Raw genomic sequence first — 18,272 nt, forward strand, 5'->3', positions numbered from 1 at the left:
CAGACACAATGTCTTCATTAATATCCTAGTGGTTGCTGAGAGAGAAATAAATTTGTTTCCTTTCTGGTTATATGCAGCTTCAAACTGAAACATATACAAAACACATGTGAAGATGTAGGAGAACCGAAAATAGATTTTCCAAAAATTGTTCAGCTTAAATTAGTATTGATTCTTTATTTTCTTTGAAAACGCATGTAGTGTCTAATTTGATCGATCGCTTATGTGATACAAGCAGAACACATTGCAATGTAATCTTTTTTATTTGTAGTAGTATTAGATTAAGGCGGTGAATTGACAGAAACGAGAGAGCATCAGTAAAAGTTCTGTGCATTATTTAGTGTTAGATATTTATATTCTAAGTTCAAACCTCGCCAAGGTTATCTTTACTTTCAACCTTCGAAGATCAATAAAAACAGTACCAATGAGATACTGGGTTTCATTTAATAGACTGCAATTTCTTACCGCATTTTCGTTAGCACAGTTGATTGTCAAATTCAACAGAGCGTTAGAATCAATTCCTTGTGCTTGTTATGGCGCTTTATGCTCTGATTCCACATTCAAGATTAAATTTCATTTATATTCTGGCTTTGTGCATGTGTTAGACAGTATTATTATGATACTTTCAATAGTATTATTATTATTATCATTATCATTACATCGATTAGATCGACTACAGTACACAACTGGTACTTGATTTATCGACCCCAAAAGGATGAAAGGCAGATATCGACTTTGCATTTTATCTTTTCGGGGTCGATAAATCAAGTACCAGCTGTGTAATCGACTGGCCCCTTCACCCACATTTCAGGCCTTGTGCATAAAGTAGAAAGGATTTTTATTATCATTATTGAGTGGGAGAGAAGCGCATACCATCAAAGGGAAGCTGATAAGGGTTTAAAAAAGGCTCATACATAACGTGGTAATCTCAGATAAAGATGAACAGCGCATTACTTTGCATGTGGGGCTGAGTTAAAATTTTCTTCACTTTGAGTAGCCCATCCCGCACAGTGTCCCTGAATAAGGCTTGTTTAAGGACGATAACGAAACACATTCGCAAGGGAGAATTATTCAATCTCCACCATATGGCTAGAACGCTCCCCCACTGTTCCTGCTCGTCAGCCACTGAGGGACATACCCAACTGGTTAGGATCAAGCAACTAACAAGGAAATCTGCTATATTAAGCAGAATATTTGCTGTAGCCCATCTTTTACACCAAAACAAAACATGAATATGATGACACTTCCAGTCTGTAAAGGTCAGAAGCCACGAGAGTCACATCAGTACCTGGTGTGGTATCAGGGCATTTATTATTATCACTTATGGTTTCTTTCCATTATAACTTCATTTCACCTGCCTTAGTACCGGCCACCCTCCGGAGGCCAAGAGTAGTAGGGACAATTTTTTTGCTATGCATGCTAAAATTATCACCACATTTATTCCATTTTATATGGGGGTGCTTTACGTAGTATATGAGCTGAACCCATGAAGGTTATCTTTTGTAGTTCACAGAGGTTGAAGCTACCAAGGAGTTGCTTAATATACTTCTCTACTCACTTCTTTATCATTCCCAACGCACCAATTACTACTGGTATTATCCTAGAACTAAACTTCCACGTTTTTGCGATTTCAATTTGCAGATCTTTATATATATTAATAGACAGGTTCCTCTTTTGTAGTCCTTGATCACAATGTCTGGTCAAATGGAGTCAATTTTTCTGTCTGTATTGGGAAGTTCCAAAGTGTGTTGACACCCTCGCCATTTATTACATCCTCTGGATGGTGCCTGTACCACTTATCATGGGATTTAATTTTGTAGTATTTACAAGCATTCCAGTGGGTGTATGGTCCTAGTCTACCATGTCTTATGAGGTACTCTTTTTCAGTGAGGACTGGTCAGCCAGAAACTACATGATCAATTGTCTCTGCGAATTTCCTGAAAATTCTACACGAGGGATCAGGTCCATCTTTAAGGACGTTTGAATGGTAGTTTCTGGTAGGTATGCTCTGATCTTGCGCTGCAATAACAAAACCTTCTGTTCCCTCTTTCAGGCCTGCCACTTGGAGCCATTGGTATTAGATTTTGATCAATATCTAGCTTGCCTGTCCAGTTTTTTTTTTATATTATCCCTGCAAGCCTTCTTTGCTTTTTGTTTGATGCTTTTGCACCACTGATAGGTATGTCACAATTTGGATCTCATTGGTCGTTTCGATTGTTAATTTCTAAATCAGGAGAAGCAATGGTAGGTCTGTCAGTATTTGAGTGTCTTTGGTCATTCTTATTGTTAACTTGAAGGCCAAGAGACGTTTTAAATTTCTGACTAAGCTTCATGACTGAAGCCTGCTTGGAATCTTCATGCTTCAGTGCAGTTCGTAAGAGCACATCATTTCTTGTAGGAAGGTTTTAATTACAGAGGTACGTTTCAAGGCCTATTATTACTGATTTGAAGGATTTCTCTGTTTTTCTTGGGAGATAAATCCTGATTTTGGATAGTGATTTCAGCACCCGTAAGGATTTGACGGATCTTTCATTCCATATTCTGCATGTCCGTGAGACTTAATGATACCGAAGCTATATGTTGCTGGTGTAGCCAAAGAATTTATCGCATTAATTCTGAGTTTAGGACCATTCTTATCCTTCGATAGCACTCCTTGTGTATTTTCTCTTTCTTTTTAGAGTGCTGGATACCATCACCTTCATTGCTTCTCAGATATTTGTATAGTTCGGATTGGTCTAGGTTTCGAATAGCTGCAGTAGTATCAAGTTATATGTTTTCTACCTTTATGAACTTCCCTGCCTTGAAAGTAGCTTTGCACATTTATCAAGTCCGAATTCCATACCTATATCAGAGCTGAATTCTTTGACAATATTCAGGAGCTCTTCTAATTCTTTGTCGTTTTTGGCAAATAGTTTTAGATCATCCATATAGAGTAGATGATAAATTTTCTGGTCAAAGATATTATACTCCCTCTTAGCATTATTCAGCTGCGTGGATGATGGGAACAGAGTGAGGGAGAATAATAAGGGTATTAATGAGTCACTTTGAAAGATATCACAGGCGATATTGATACCTGGTGATGGTATATTCTTGTGTATGGTTTAAAATGAGCGTTGTTCTCCATGAATTCATGATTACTTTTAAAAAGTTTACAATTGTTGGAGCTGTCTTCTAAATGTCCAGTGTCTTGAGTTTATGCTTTCTCTTTCAAGTATATCATTGTTGTTGATCTCACAGAATTTGTTATGCCAATAATGTCAGAATCATTAATCACAATAACTATTAAGAAATAGTTCCTATATGAAATTTTTGAATGAAATATCATTATTATCTTTACCCGGGCAACGCCGAGTACTTCTAGTATGTAACTACCTGTGGCCCGTTGGCGATTTCTTCTCCTCCTCCTTTTGACTTTTCCCTTTCTCCTTTCTGATGAAGAGCTATGCTCGAAACGTTAAACTCTCTCCTTTCACCAAGCATCAAGCTAATATATTTCTTGTGCACGCCCTCACGTTTGTTGTCTTCTTTTTCCTTAGTTTTTATCTGTTTATTGGAACTGTTTATTTGAACTGACTACACACACACACACGCACGCACACACACACACACATGCACACACATGCACACACATACACATACACACAAACACACTCACAGACACATACAGATGAGGTAGAGAAGGAAAGAAAGAAAGAAAAAAAGAAAGAAGAAGAAGAAGAAGAACAACAACAACAATAACAACAATAACAACAACAACAACAACAACAACAACAATAACAACAACAACAAGAGCAGTTGAATCGCACAATAGATATCATTTACTTTCTCCTTCAAGAATAACAAACAAAATTAACATTTCTGCCTAGCTCTATTTCAGAGAGCTATCTAGCATTATTTTTCGCATTACAATTATTCAATAAAAAATCTGTCACGTGTTTAAATTACCGACCATAGAAATTGGATTACATGGTGTAGTGCAGTACATCTTTATCTCGTTAGTAAAGCCGGTTCATTCATAAACGGTCAGTAGAAATATTAATATATTTTGTTTTCAGAGGTATAGCACGTATGCATAAATCTTGCACGTAGTGTACCTGTATGAGAAAAAATAATATTATTTAGATGTGTACGCCATTTAGTTTACTTTCCATAATCGCATAAATGATCTCAGGCATATTAGCAAGGTTTCACTTTGCAAACACGTGGAAGATATTACCGTGCAATACACTTAGCAGAGTGCCTCTCATTGTCTCTTTCTGTCTCAGTCCGATCAAATTATTCAGCGGAAATCTAGCTGGCATAAACTGTGCAGAATTACTTCTCACTGCATACATACATACATTCATACATACATACATACATACATGCATACATACATACATACACATACATACATACATGCATACATACATACATATATATATATATATATATATATATGTATGTATATATGTGTGTATTTCTGTGTATATATATATATATATAGATATATATATATATATATATATATAGACAGAATACATATATACATACATAATATATATATGTGTGTGTGTGTGTGTATGTATGTATGTATGTATGTATGTATATATGTATACACACAAGCAATTACATACACGCACACATGTATGCCTATATGTATGTTTGTATGTGTTTGAGTGTATATGTGCAAGTGTATTTAAGTGTGTGTATGTAAACATCTGTAAGAGACACCGTATGTGCTCGCGTTTATCGGCGTGTGACGAGAGAACTGGTACGCTGTGATAAAAATACATTTTTGTTCTTTTCGTTCAGTCTCCATTACAACATTTTCCGCCCGGTTAAGTTTACCTGTTTTCCTCGGTAAACTCGATTAAACCATCAACGATGGTGCTTGAATGATGTGTAACCAGTCAAAAAATGCAATAATAACTGAAAGAAGTGGAGGGATATTCTATGTAATTTTACTAGCTTGCAGTCAAGCGACAACACTATTTTCTTTCTGCTTTTGACTTTCAGACAAAAGGTGGGCAAGAACCCCAAATTTGAGATTCTTCTCTGTTCACGGCGATTAAACTCGTCGAACTCTTCTAGGAACTCTGCTACGGACTAGTTGTTATCGACGCACAACATCAGCAGATTTATCGGATTCTGAATTTATAGTCATTCATTTGTAATTCGCTTCTGAGTAGAATAAAACACTGCGCAGCTTTCATACATTTTTCGATGTCATTAATGATGTGTGAATGACCTTGCGTCCGTTTTCTCTTGTCTGCTGATCGCTCAACAGAGCTATGTATGCATTGTATTTTATTTAAAGTTGACGAAAGCGAAGAACTGCCAGAATCATTAGTATGCCGGACAAAATGATGCATTAGCAATTCGTCTGTCTTTACTCTCAGAGTTCAAATTCCGCCGAAAACGACTTTGTCTTTCAGCCTTTCGGATTCGATAAAATAAGTACCAGGCAGGTACTAGGGTCAATGTACCCCGCCATCAAATCTTCTAGAACTGTTCCAATATTTGAAACCATTATAGTTAAAGAGACAAACTCAGCGAGCTGGCCGAATCATTCGCACGTCTAACGAAATGCAATACAGCATTTATTCCTGCTCTTTACATTATGAGTTCAAATTCTGCCAAGGTAGATTTTGCCTTTCACCTTTCGGGTTCTATGAAAATAAGTACTATTTCATCACTGGGGTGAATGTAACCGAGCATCCCCATCACCCAATAAGTTACTGATCGTATGCCAAAATTAGCAAGAATTTTATTTAAAGTAACTGTATACTCTAGACATGTGTACGCTTCGGGTAAAGACTGGTATAATTGTGAGTTTGCCAGAAGATTGGGCATTTAAATATGCACATTCACTTTGACACAGTTCTCCGGCTACCTAATTCCATTCACAATATTTGGATCGAATAACTACTATTGTAGGAATCACTTCGCTGGTTGTCACGCTGTGAGATTAAATCCCAAACCTTCTGGTTAATAATGCTAAAGCGTTTAATCATATGGTCTTGTGTGTTCATCGACTGCAATGTGATAAAGAACTGTGATTTTTCCAACGCCAAAATCTACCTCAGGTTGTTGGCATTAAAAAACTGCATGTATGTGTGTACGTGGGGATGATTTCTTGTGTGTGTGTGTGTGTACCTTCCAATATATGTATGTATGTATGTATGTATGTATGTATGTATGTATGTATGTATGATGTATGTATGTATGTATGTATAACTGTGGTTACAGGTATGTATTATCTATAAATTTGAATGTGCATGAACTTGTGTGTTCAGAGTATTGTATTGGTTGAATATATGTTCGGTACTCTGAGACAATAAAAATGATTATTTATATGAGGTCCTTACCCTTGTAATGCGGCATCTGTTATAATTGTCTGTTATATGTCTATACTTATATTTATTTCTATAGACCATCAGTAAATTTAGGTTTAAATCATTAATATACTGGGAAACTTAAAATGTAAAATGCGCTAATAGGGGAAAATGTTATTTCATTACATAGATGTTATACAGACTAACCTCTTTCTTTTCTATATTAACACATTGGATATTCATTTTATATACAAGATAGAAAATAAATTTTCTCCGATGATTTTTAAGTAGTTCATTTTGCAATCACGTGTTTACAGACTTTGTGGGTATCGGTCCATGAACTGCAATTGAAACTGAGTAGATTGCAAATTTGAAAGCCTGGCTCTATTCCATAGCTGTTCTTGAGTGTTAAACCAAATTCATCGGTCGATTTAACGCCACTACCTAGAGTACAGAATCCATTTAACTGCAAATAATTCAGGATGCATATCACATCAGTTGGTAATTCAATAATAATTACTTCTCCTAAGGCGGTGAGCTGGCAGAAACGTTAGCACGTCGGGCGAAATGCATAGCGGTAATTTGTCTGCCGTTACGTTCTGAGTTCAAATTCCGCCGATGTCGACTTTGCCTTTCATCCTTTCGGGGTCGATAAATTAAGTACCAGGTACGCACTGGGGTAAATGTAATCGACTTAATCCGTTTGTCTGTCCTTGTTTGTCCCCTCTATGTTTCGCCCCTTGTGAGCAATAAAGAGATAAGAAACGTTAGCACGCCGGATGAAATGCTTAGCCGCATTTCGTTTGTCTTTACGTTCTAAGTTCAAATTCCATCAAGTTCGACTTTGCCTTTCATCCTTTCGGGGTCGATAAATTAAGTATTAGTTGCGTACTAAGGTCGATCTAATCGACTGGTACCCCCTCCCCAAAAATTTTGGGCCATGTGACGAGAGTAGTAAAGAATACTAATTATTTCGACGAACAATAAAGGCGGAAATGTCTTCTCTTTATCCCACTAATATTTCAAGCACTGAAAATAGTAATTGATAATATCATCCTTCCTATGATTAAACAATTTAAAAATAAATATTCTTTGATCTCCTATACCTGTTATATTTTGGGAAATTGTTATGAACGAATATTTAGAAATATTAGAGACTATTTCAGAATAGGAATTTTTAAAATATACACGCAAAACACTAATATATTCGTGTGTGTGTGTTTGTGTGTGTGTGTGTGTGTGTGTGTGTGAGTGAGTATTTGTGTGTGTGTCTGTCTGTCTGTCTGTCTGTGTACATGCATGCATACATACATACATACATACATACATACATACATACATATACAAACAGATGCAAATCCGTTAGGATGTTGTTATATAATCAAAGATCGTCAGTACAAAGAGTTCTTTTCATATCTATCTACAATATAAAAACAGAAAACAGCGTGTATCTCTACATTTCCGACAGACTCAATTTTGATGTTAAATGAACGGGTGCGGGGTTGTTATTTTCTAACAAGGGAAGAGTGTTTACTTAAAAGAAATGAACTTAAAGGGGGCGATACTATCTACGACATAAAATGGAAGGTCATTGAGAGATTATAACACCAAAAATTTGTAATTCTGAAGTTGAGGAGCTCCACATACTCATGTGCCTCAATATAACTGGTATCACAATATATTTCAAATCAGAAATTTAATTTATACTGAAAAAATTTACAAACACTTTACTGAATGGATTAATATATACCTATTTATAAAGAGCGCTTTTACGTTATTATTTCCCCTTTCCTCGAAACCACTACATTAATTTAAATCTTAATTATTTTAGTCTTTGCTATATCTCCCAAATGAAATGTCGTTTATCTCAATAAACGATGTAATTTTAAATGCCAACATATAAGTTAGCAAACATAACTTTACATCCTTCTCTTATTATAAAAGCGAGATATTTATTATCACTGGAATTCAACAATTTTAATCATACGTAGATATATTTTCAATCATAAGACTATATTTCATAATTTTCGAAATCCCAATGAAATTAACTTAACCAGAATATTTATGATTAACAAGTAATTCTGTACGTCTGTCATGATCTAAGATTTTGGAACAAGAATTAATGACAGTTATAAATCATTTTCCAAAAACAGCGCCATGAGAGAGGTATCCTGTGCGTGGGTTCAGATAGCAATTTTGATTCTTATTTAATTTTACATTCCATATAATAAACGGAGTAATAAAATATTGTGTTCAAACCAAAGGAACATCTTTCCTCGTCTATATCCTTGCATAATCCCTCTTTTGTTATGCTATCTGACAATTATATACACCCTAGGCATGCTCATTCAAAGGTAATAACATGGAATATCGGGCGCAACCACTACTCATATCGATTAAATAATGGACCCCTATACATTTTCACACAGTCTGGCGTAGATGTTATATGACAGCATAAGAAATACTCCAGAACAGATGCAGTGTACGATACTGTCTTAAGAAACATATTCGGATAAGATATTTCTATTGTTGTGGAAGTTAACAGACCTACACGCATGCGCAAAAATCTAATAAAGATGGGCATGCAGGTGAGTGTATAGCATACAGTATGTAACAAGATCAAAATTGTGAAACAACTGAGGAAGACCAACTTCTTTCATGTGGTTGAATATATCGTTTATTTAAATTTAATTCGTGTATTACGACTCAAGTGTTACACTACTAAGTTCTTGCCTAAATAGTGGACTCCTGTATATATGTGTACGCATTTATATATTTACTATACATTTTTTCACTTATTGAGTAACGTACCAGTAAGTTATACATATATATAAATATACATACACACACATATATATATATATATATATATATATATATATATATATATATATATATATATATATATATATATATATATATATATATATATATATATATATATACCTACGTACATATGTGTGCATTTAGGTGGAAGTAAAAGGCATGGACTCTGTAGAAACCCCACCCCGCCCGTGTGTTTAAACAGTTCATAATTGTTTATAAGTTTATCAGAAATCATAATTGTTTATAAGCATATCTACAGAAAGAATTTGTAGACAATATTTCGTAGGACAAAAGCGAGTATTACTTTGTTCATCAAAAATCGTAACGTGCGTGTGAGTGTGTATACGTATGTGTGTGGGGGTGCATATGTATGCGTGTGAGTGTGTATGTGTGTGTGAGTGCACTGTATTTATCATGGGCTGCATATGTGTCCGAATGTGTGTAAGTGTATTTACTGTGTATGTGCGCTTGTGTGTGTGTGAGTGTGGTTTATGTATTTTTCGGGGGGGGGGGGGGTGCATGTGTGTGTGTATGCTATATTTGCTGCGGCGAAGTGTGTGTGTACGTGTGCATGAGTGTGTACGTGCATGTTATTTTTCTGTGTGGTGTGTGCGTATGTTTGGGTGTATTTTTGTGAGCGTTGTATTTGTATTGTTTGTGTAGTATGTGTGTATATGTGTGGGTGTGCTTGTGTGAGTGTGTCTTGTATTTGTCAGGGGTGGGGTGTTATTGTGTGCACGTACGTGCTTTTGTGTGTGCATATATGTGTATGTGTATGTGTCTGTGTTTTTTGTGATCGTTGGAATTGTATTGCCTGTGTATATGCGTGTTTCTTCTTTGAGTGTGTGTGCGTATTTTTACTGGGAAATGGGCATATCGTGTTAGTGTGTGTGTACGTATGTGTGTATATATGCGTGTGGGGGTGGCTGTGTTGTATTTGTGTGTGCTTGTGTATGTATCTGTGTGTTTGGAATCTAGATTTTTTTTCATTCGCAAAATATGCATTTTTTTAAAAGGAAGTAAAAGAAATCTGAAAATCGGCTCTAATATGAATTTCCTGACTCATTGCTTTGAAGGTATGATGTTGTGCAGAAAAAAATTGGAGAAACATTTAAAGGGGTTTAAAAATCGAAAAAAACTATATTTTTAGTCAATAGTGAGCCAGAACTTTTCTGCGTTTAATGGAGCGGTGTCAACTTTAAGGTTACACTCTTTGAAATTTATAGTTTAGCCTCTGACCTGTTCATTGTAGATTTCTAAATAAACAGAAATACCTAATAAAATCAACATGTATCATATTATGTTTCTTTTGTCTCTTCATTGACTGTATTTTTTATTATTTTTTTTAAATTTGCTATCAATATCTATAAATCTGAAATGCGAAAAGTTTGTTTGTCTGGTTTTGGAATTGGAACGGATTAAAGGTCACTAGATCCCGTCGGATTGATTCCAAAATTTACAGGGACATGTAAAATGAGGCGAAGATGTTAATGGGCTAGCTTAGAAATCCCTATCTTAAAAAGTGTTGTTACTAGTGCAAAAAATGCACACTTTGAGAAGTCTTCTCTCATTCGCTTACTTTCTTGTATTAATATATTTCTCAGTAGGTCTTTACTTTATGCGTATTTCAGTATTATGTATACCTGTTATGTATTTCTGTACATCAATAATGTGTGTATGTGTGTGTGTGTGTGTGTGTGTGTGTGTGTGTGTGTGTGTGTGGTGTGTGTGTGTGTGTGTGTGAAAGGGAGCGTCTGTCTCCAAAACTCCAAAGTTGAGTAACATTTTCATGCTTGGATTTATAAACCATGATAAGAATATCAGTAGTCAACAAAGAATTTGTCCCAAGCAAAAAAATCCTGCATCTTGTATGTTTTTGCATGCAGAATTAAAAAATAATGTCAAATTATCTGTATCACCCACAGTTTCTATTTCACGATATCCCTGTCTGTTCCTGTTACGTGGGCTAAATTTCATTTAACCTGTTGAAATGTGAAGATAACGGTTTAAAGAAATACTCCTAATTTAAATTTTTAGAATATAATTAACCTAGTGAAATCATAAATCCAGCTATCTGAGTCAATGAGACCCAAAAATATATGAAATGAAAAATATGTAAAAATACTAACACACAGAAGCACATGAGAAAAATCAACATAGACAACAGCGGCACAGACAACAGCGAACCACAACTCAGCGTGCGGTTGTCATAGTAAGAAGCTGCTAATGCCACGCTGTCTATTGATTGGCTAAATTACCCAAATTTCCCAACTTTAATTCCAAATCACTTCAGATTCTTTAATTTAGATGAAGTAATTGGTTAATCGTAATCAAAATTCAAAGTTGCATCGATACACCAAAATTGAAAGCAATCTGAGCAAAGTTAAGGGGGGCTCATTTTGCGAAAGAGAAAGACAACATCTTGTGTTTGTTGTGGATGCTTTTGGGGGGAGTAGGCGGTTAAGGATATTATGTTGTGTGCGCGCACATTTGTATGTATGCGTGTTTTGTTTATATTTTTCTGTGTGGTGTGTGTTTATGTGTGGGTGTGTTTGTGTGAGTGTGTCTTGTAATTGTCAGGGTGGTGTATATATATTTATATATAAAGTTAATCCAAACATGAAAACACAAAGAGAAAACACAACAACGCGAGGACGTGGAACAAGTATAGCATAATTGGACGCTCAGGAAGAAGGAAAGAAGGGTTTAACGCATCGAGCGGAGCTCTTCGCCAGAAACATAGGAAAAGGAAAGATCCAAAGAAGGGAAGACGGAGGAAAAAAATCGCCAACAGTACACACGCGGTCAGCGGACTTCGTTCAGTTTCCGTCTACCAAATCCACTCACAAGGCTTTGGTCGGCTCGAGGCTACAGTAGAAGACACTCGCCCAAAGTATAATGCAGTGGGACAGAACCCAGAACCACGTAACTCGAAAGCAAGCTTCTCAGGACAAGATGTTATCAAAATCATTTATATCACCACATATGTTTCGATAGATGCATTAAAATAAATCTGAGAAGATGAATAATGGTAGAACAATGCATCAATCTCATCAGGGAGGATGACATTTCAACTGATGTAAGAACTACAATATATGATATGATATATATATATATATATGTATATATATATATATATATATATATATATATATAATATATATATATATATATATATATATATATATATATATATATAGATATATATATATATATATATATGTATGTATATGTATATATATATATATATATATATATATATATACATGCATATACATATATATTTTCATACATATGTATACATATAAATACACACATGCACATATATAAATATTTACATGCATATACATACACACATATAACCTATGGAAAGCTAAGTTGTATAGGGAACACTAGTAATTATTAAAAAAAACTACCGTTAAGAAATTTTACGTCACAGGGCGAGATAAGAAAAGAAAGAAGAGAGAAAGAGAATTAAAGGAGAAATGGTGGTATAAGCAAATAGAGAATAAATGATAGATGGAAAGAAAAGATAAAGAAAAGAATAGGAAGCATGAGAAGTAAGAATAAAATTAAGTAGCAGATAATATTAGGTGAAAGATATTATTTGAAATAGCTGAAAGAGTAATTTTTCCAATGTAAACACCTGTAAACACGTTCTTTATAGGTGTTGACTAGTGTAGGTTTGGAAAAGAGGATAAATAGTTGTTTATTAGCCTTTGAGATACCAAATTAGTTTATTAAGACCTGTATACAGGTGTTAGTAAACTAATTTGGCATTTAAAGACTCAAATAAACAATTTCCTTTAGCTTGGAAACTTTTATCAAGATCATTTCCCGATGATAAAGGGAAACCATTCTGCCCTCTTTGTACAAACAAATAACTATTCATCCTCTTTTCCAAACTGATATATATGTGCATATGCATGTGTATATATGTATATATATATATATATATATATATATATATAAATGTATATATTGTAGTTTCTTATATGTCTCATTGATGCACACTGTTGTATATATCCTCCCTGATGAGGTTGCTGCATTGTTCCACATTATTCGTCCTCTAGAATTTATTTTAGTGCATCTAACAAAACATATGTCGGTGATATAGCGATATTTAAATAACATTTTTCCATTTTTCATTGTTCTTATATATATATTCATGTATATATGTATTTGTGTCTCGTGTTTGTTCCCCCAACCACCATCGCTTAACAACTGAAGTCAGCGTATGATCGAAATCAGCGTATGATGTCAACAGAATTATATAAGCTGACAAGGTGAGTTCAACCCTAAGCGCGGCGTGAACTAGTAGTGCTGTTTAGTGCTCTTGTTGACTTTAGTGACATGTATATTTCTGTATTTAATGTGTCAAATTGCGAATTAGCGACCTATATTATTTATATATAGATGCAGGAGGGGCTGTGTGGTAAGTAGCTTGCCTACCAGCCACATGGTTCCGAATTCAGTCCTACTGTGTGGTAACTTGTGCAAGTGTCTTCTACTATAGCCTCGGGCCGACGAAAGCTTTGTGAGTGAATTTAGTAGGCAGAAACTGAAAGAACTCTGTCGTATATATATATATATATTATATATATATATATATATATATATATATATATATATATATGCATACGTATGTATGTGTGTGTATATATTTGTGTGTCTGTGTTTGTCCTCCCAACATCGCGTGACAACGACGCTGGTATGTTTAGGTCCCCGTAACTTAGCGGTTCGGCAAAAAAGTACTAGGCTTACAGAGACTAAGTCTTGGGGTCTATTTTCTGGACTAAAGACGGTGCTCCAGCATTCCCGCAGTCGAATGACTGAAACAAGTAAAAGAATATATATATATATACACACACACATACATACATACTTATGCATACTTACACTCAGAAATACACAGAGACACGCCCACGCACCCACACACAAACACACAGACTGACAAACGTTCTTTCTGAAATCAGCAATAAATAAAAAGACAATACAAATACTGATATTGACACGAAGATGATAATGTTCTAAACGATTATTATATTAAGGATGAAAATTATAAGCTAAAATGAGAGTGATAAATTTCAGAAGGTGCTAAGTATCATGATCATAAACATGATTTTAATTTTATATTGTGTTCTTTACAACTAGATCACGTTAAGACTTTCAAAAATCATATTTTAACACATTAGTGAAAGGAATGCGTTTTATGTAGTACAAGGAAGCTTAAGGTTTCCTAGTGTTATTCATAGTTTGGTCAATGTCTTTTTATCATGTGGAGTCATTAAACTTCGGCATTGAGTACCAACATACATAAGAATGTAATGGGTATTGTTGTTAGATCTATCGTTGAAGGGATCGAGAATATATATATGCTTCATAGTTCCAAATTTTGGTTACTCTGTTAGGTATATTAGGTATATTTATATGAACTTAGAGTTTACCATGTCCTTTCTTAATCTATGAATATTTGTTTTAGAATATTCTTTCTTTTCTCGATTTGAATTCAGTCATACTGGCTGATGACCAAAGTTTTAAAATCATTCTATTTCATCCATAACTATACTTCCATCCTATCCGTTTACCGTGATGTCGTTGGAGCAGTCATTATTGATATCACAACCATATTTCGACACTTCACCCGGTCTTCTGCTGCCCAGCGTGAGTCAATAACCCGCGTGATATCCGATCTGGTATTAGCTCTGGTTTTGTTGTCATTATCATGAATGTATCATGGGCAGGTTATATTGGCTGCGCGCCGATTCCTCTCCAAGCTGTTGACCATAATCCTATACATCTACATGACATACGCCTTGCCCCCGAACACATTGCCGCTGACCTGAGCAATTCCCCCATCCTAGCCAGTTACTCCGTGGAGAGCCTTACCCGGACTCTTTCGGATAATGGTGCCGTGTTAACACCATCCCCTCCCTTGGTTTAGCTTACCAGCTGGAGTGGATGTCGGGATGTGTTACTAGAAGCCATGAAGTGTGAGAAAGTAGTTGAAGGAAAACCAGCGATGCCTGTCCATCTGACCATCCCTGACAAGTTGCAAATGCTAGATACCAAAGGTACTGCCTCTGTTCTGAGTCCCCTACACCTCATCTATAATTATGTTACGAAGTAATTGTAAGTGATACGTCATTATTAGTTTTTTTTTTCAGAAATATAATACTTGTTGGTGCATATTAAGTTAGGCTGTTACGAAATTTCGGGTTGTTTTGCTCAATATATACCTTATTAATAAGAGGAAAACCTTCAAATTTAAGCAGATCATGATACGGCATATTTTTCGTTTTTTCATTTTCTATATTCAATCACTGGACTGCGGTCATGTTCAAGAAAGTTCTTCATAACGTTTACTTGACTGAAATTAATTCTGTAACAATTTCACCTTAACATCAAATTTATTGGGGTCCATCTCAAAGTTTTATCTTTCAGCATAAAGAGGATTACTTTCACTGAATGATTTACACCAGGATTAGGATATACACACACTCAACATACACTCATACACTCATATGCTATATCTGCCAAATTACCCTCACAATGTAATACATCCTGAAGTTATAGTAACTATCGGGCGGGCGAGTTTTAAGCTAGCTCCTGTGGAGGACACTTCACCGGGCTTTGAGCCCAATAATGACACTTCATGCATTGAGTATATATTAAATTTCATTAAACTTGACCGGCATTTTTCAAGCAATGAATAATGTTCATAAAAACAATGATATATCGACTTGGATCTTATTGCAAATCTTCGTGATAAACAACACTCTTTGTCTTCCCATTCGGGGTTCAGTACATTTTTTTTCAGTCTAACCTCTTTCTTTCTCTCTATATTTCTGTTGTTTTAAACCATCACCATCACCAGTACCACCACCATCGCCACCACAACTGCCATACACACACACCATTCATGACTTCTGACGCCATCAACATTAACACCATTGACTTCGCCACCTTCCCCTCCACCACCATCACCACTGTCTTTCACATCCCTTACCATCACCATCACCGCCTCAACTACCACCACCACCTCATCATCACGTCGCCTCCGCCTCTGTCACAACAACAGCTCATACTATTACTATTACCCCATTACTATCACAACTGTCAATCTACTACCACCATCACTGTATCTATGCCTACTATTACTCTCACCCCAGCAAGAGGAATTGAAGTGTCACTGAACAGTGAGAGAGGAGGGCAAAGTGTGACACACAGAAATTCGTTTTGACATTTATCATTATAGATGATACCTGACCACAGTGCATTGATACCAAAATCCTGACTATGATTCCGAAACGGAATTCTTCGCCAAACACCTAAGCCTACATGAATTGGCAGCATATTTAACGAAAAATCTCTACATTTCATATTAAATACTTCAAATGAAAGACATTCAAAGTCAATATTTTCATAACAGCTAACATAAATGCTTTATTATTACTTCCATTACATTGATTTTAATTATTTGTAAATTATAATTAGTCGTGTATCACTGCTCACTGTCCCTCATACCTAATTTCACCCGTAAGATCCCGGCCAAGCCAAAGTCATGTAAACGGCATTTCCCATGATAACATGTAGTTGAATCGAGCCCGAGATAACGTAGTTGAGAAGTTTAAAAATCATAACCCCTGAACAACACAAAATTGTATGCAAGTTGGAACTGCATCCACTCGAGTTGATCAATTCGCACATTGATTTTAAAATACTCGGTGCCGACAATGATCTATAGAAACGCAATTAATTTTGTATTACAAAGTATCCACAAGACTTACCTTCGACACACAACACACACAAACACACACACATACACACACACATATATATATATGTATATGTATATATATATATATATATATATATATATATATATATATAATATATATATATATATATATATATATATATATATGCATATATGTATGTGAACGTATTTTTGTGCGTGTGTGAGTGTGTGTGTGCGTGTGTGTGTGCGTGTGTGTGTATAAATATATTGATTATCAATCTAAAAATATTGCTGTATAAGATACACTCATCTGATAAAAACGAATATTATTACGATATATATATATAGTAGTAGTAGTAGTAGTAGTAGTAGTAGTAGTAGTAGTAGTAGTAGTAGTAGTAGTAGTAGTAACAGAAAAGAGGAATTTCGATTGTCCCCACGTAGTGGGTTGTAATGTATATAAGAAATTAAAAAAGGAAAATACGCACACTTACATGGTTTTAATATAATTTTTAATATATCCCCCGGTTTCACTATCGCTATTCATGATATTATGCTTAATCTATTTGAATATATATTTTTTCTTAAGAAGAAATTTGGTCCATGTTGTGTGTGATGAAATTCACGAGTGAATGGCTTCACAAGTAGACAAATAAAGGGAGGTAATTGGTTGTTATTATTGTTATTGTTGTGTGTAAGGGAGATAACTGTTCAGCTTTCGGTAATAGGTGAGGATTAAATATGTGTACAGAAAAGAGACAGGTTTTAAAAAACCTTGTTTAGTAAGGGATTTATGTACAGTGATGTAATCGTGAATGGAATATGTAAAAATATAAAAGTTGGTTATGCGTGCATATTAAGACGTGTTTTGTATTTTTCAATGAAAATGTTTCTTTATTTAACCGTTCTAGTTGAGAGATTGCGTCTTTGCACTGGTAGAGAGGGAAGACTGTGAAATTTGGTTTGATGTTACCTGCACATTTTTCTATGTGTTCACTGAGAGGAATTTGTCTGTATTGCGGGAAACGGATTTGCTTCTTATGTAGAGTGATTCTCTTTCTTAAAGTCAAACTCGTTTGTCCAATGTACTGATAACCGCAACCCGAGCAGGTTATTACATAAATTAGGTTCTCAGAGGCACAGGTGAAACTAGTTTTAATTGTGAACCTCTGTCCTTGTTTGAAAAGGAAATCCGAGCCTTCAAGCAGGTTGGGGCAGGTTCCTCAGTTAGGGCGTCCACATTTTTCAACCGTTGGTTTCGTGGTTGTTTTGTAAAGCTTCGCATTTGTTAGTAGTCTCTTTAGCGATTTGTCTTGTTTTTTGCATTTGATGAGTTTGTGTGTTTTCAGGATGTCGTTCATTTTTGGATCTCTAGTTAGTAAAGAGAGAGT

This window comes from Octopus sinensis, linkage group LG2, assembly GCF_006345805.1.
Source record: "Octopus sinensis linkage group LG2, ASM634580v1, whole genome shotgun sequence".
NCBI lineage: Eukaryota > Metazoa > Mollusca > Cephalopoda > Octopoda > Octopodidae > Octopus > Octopus sinensis.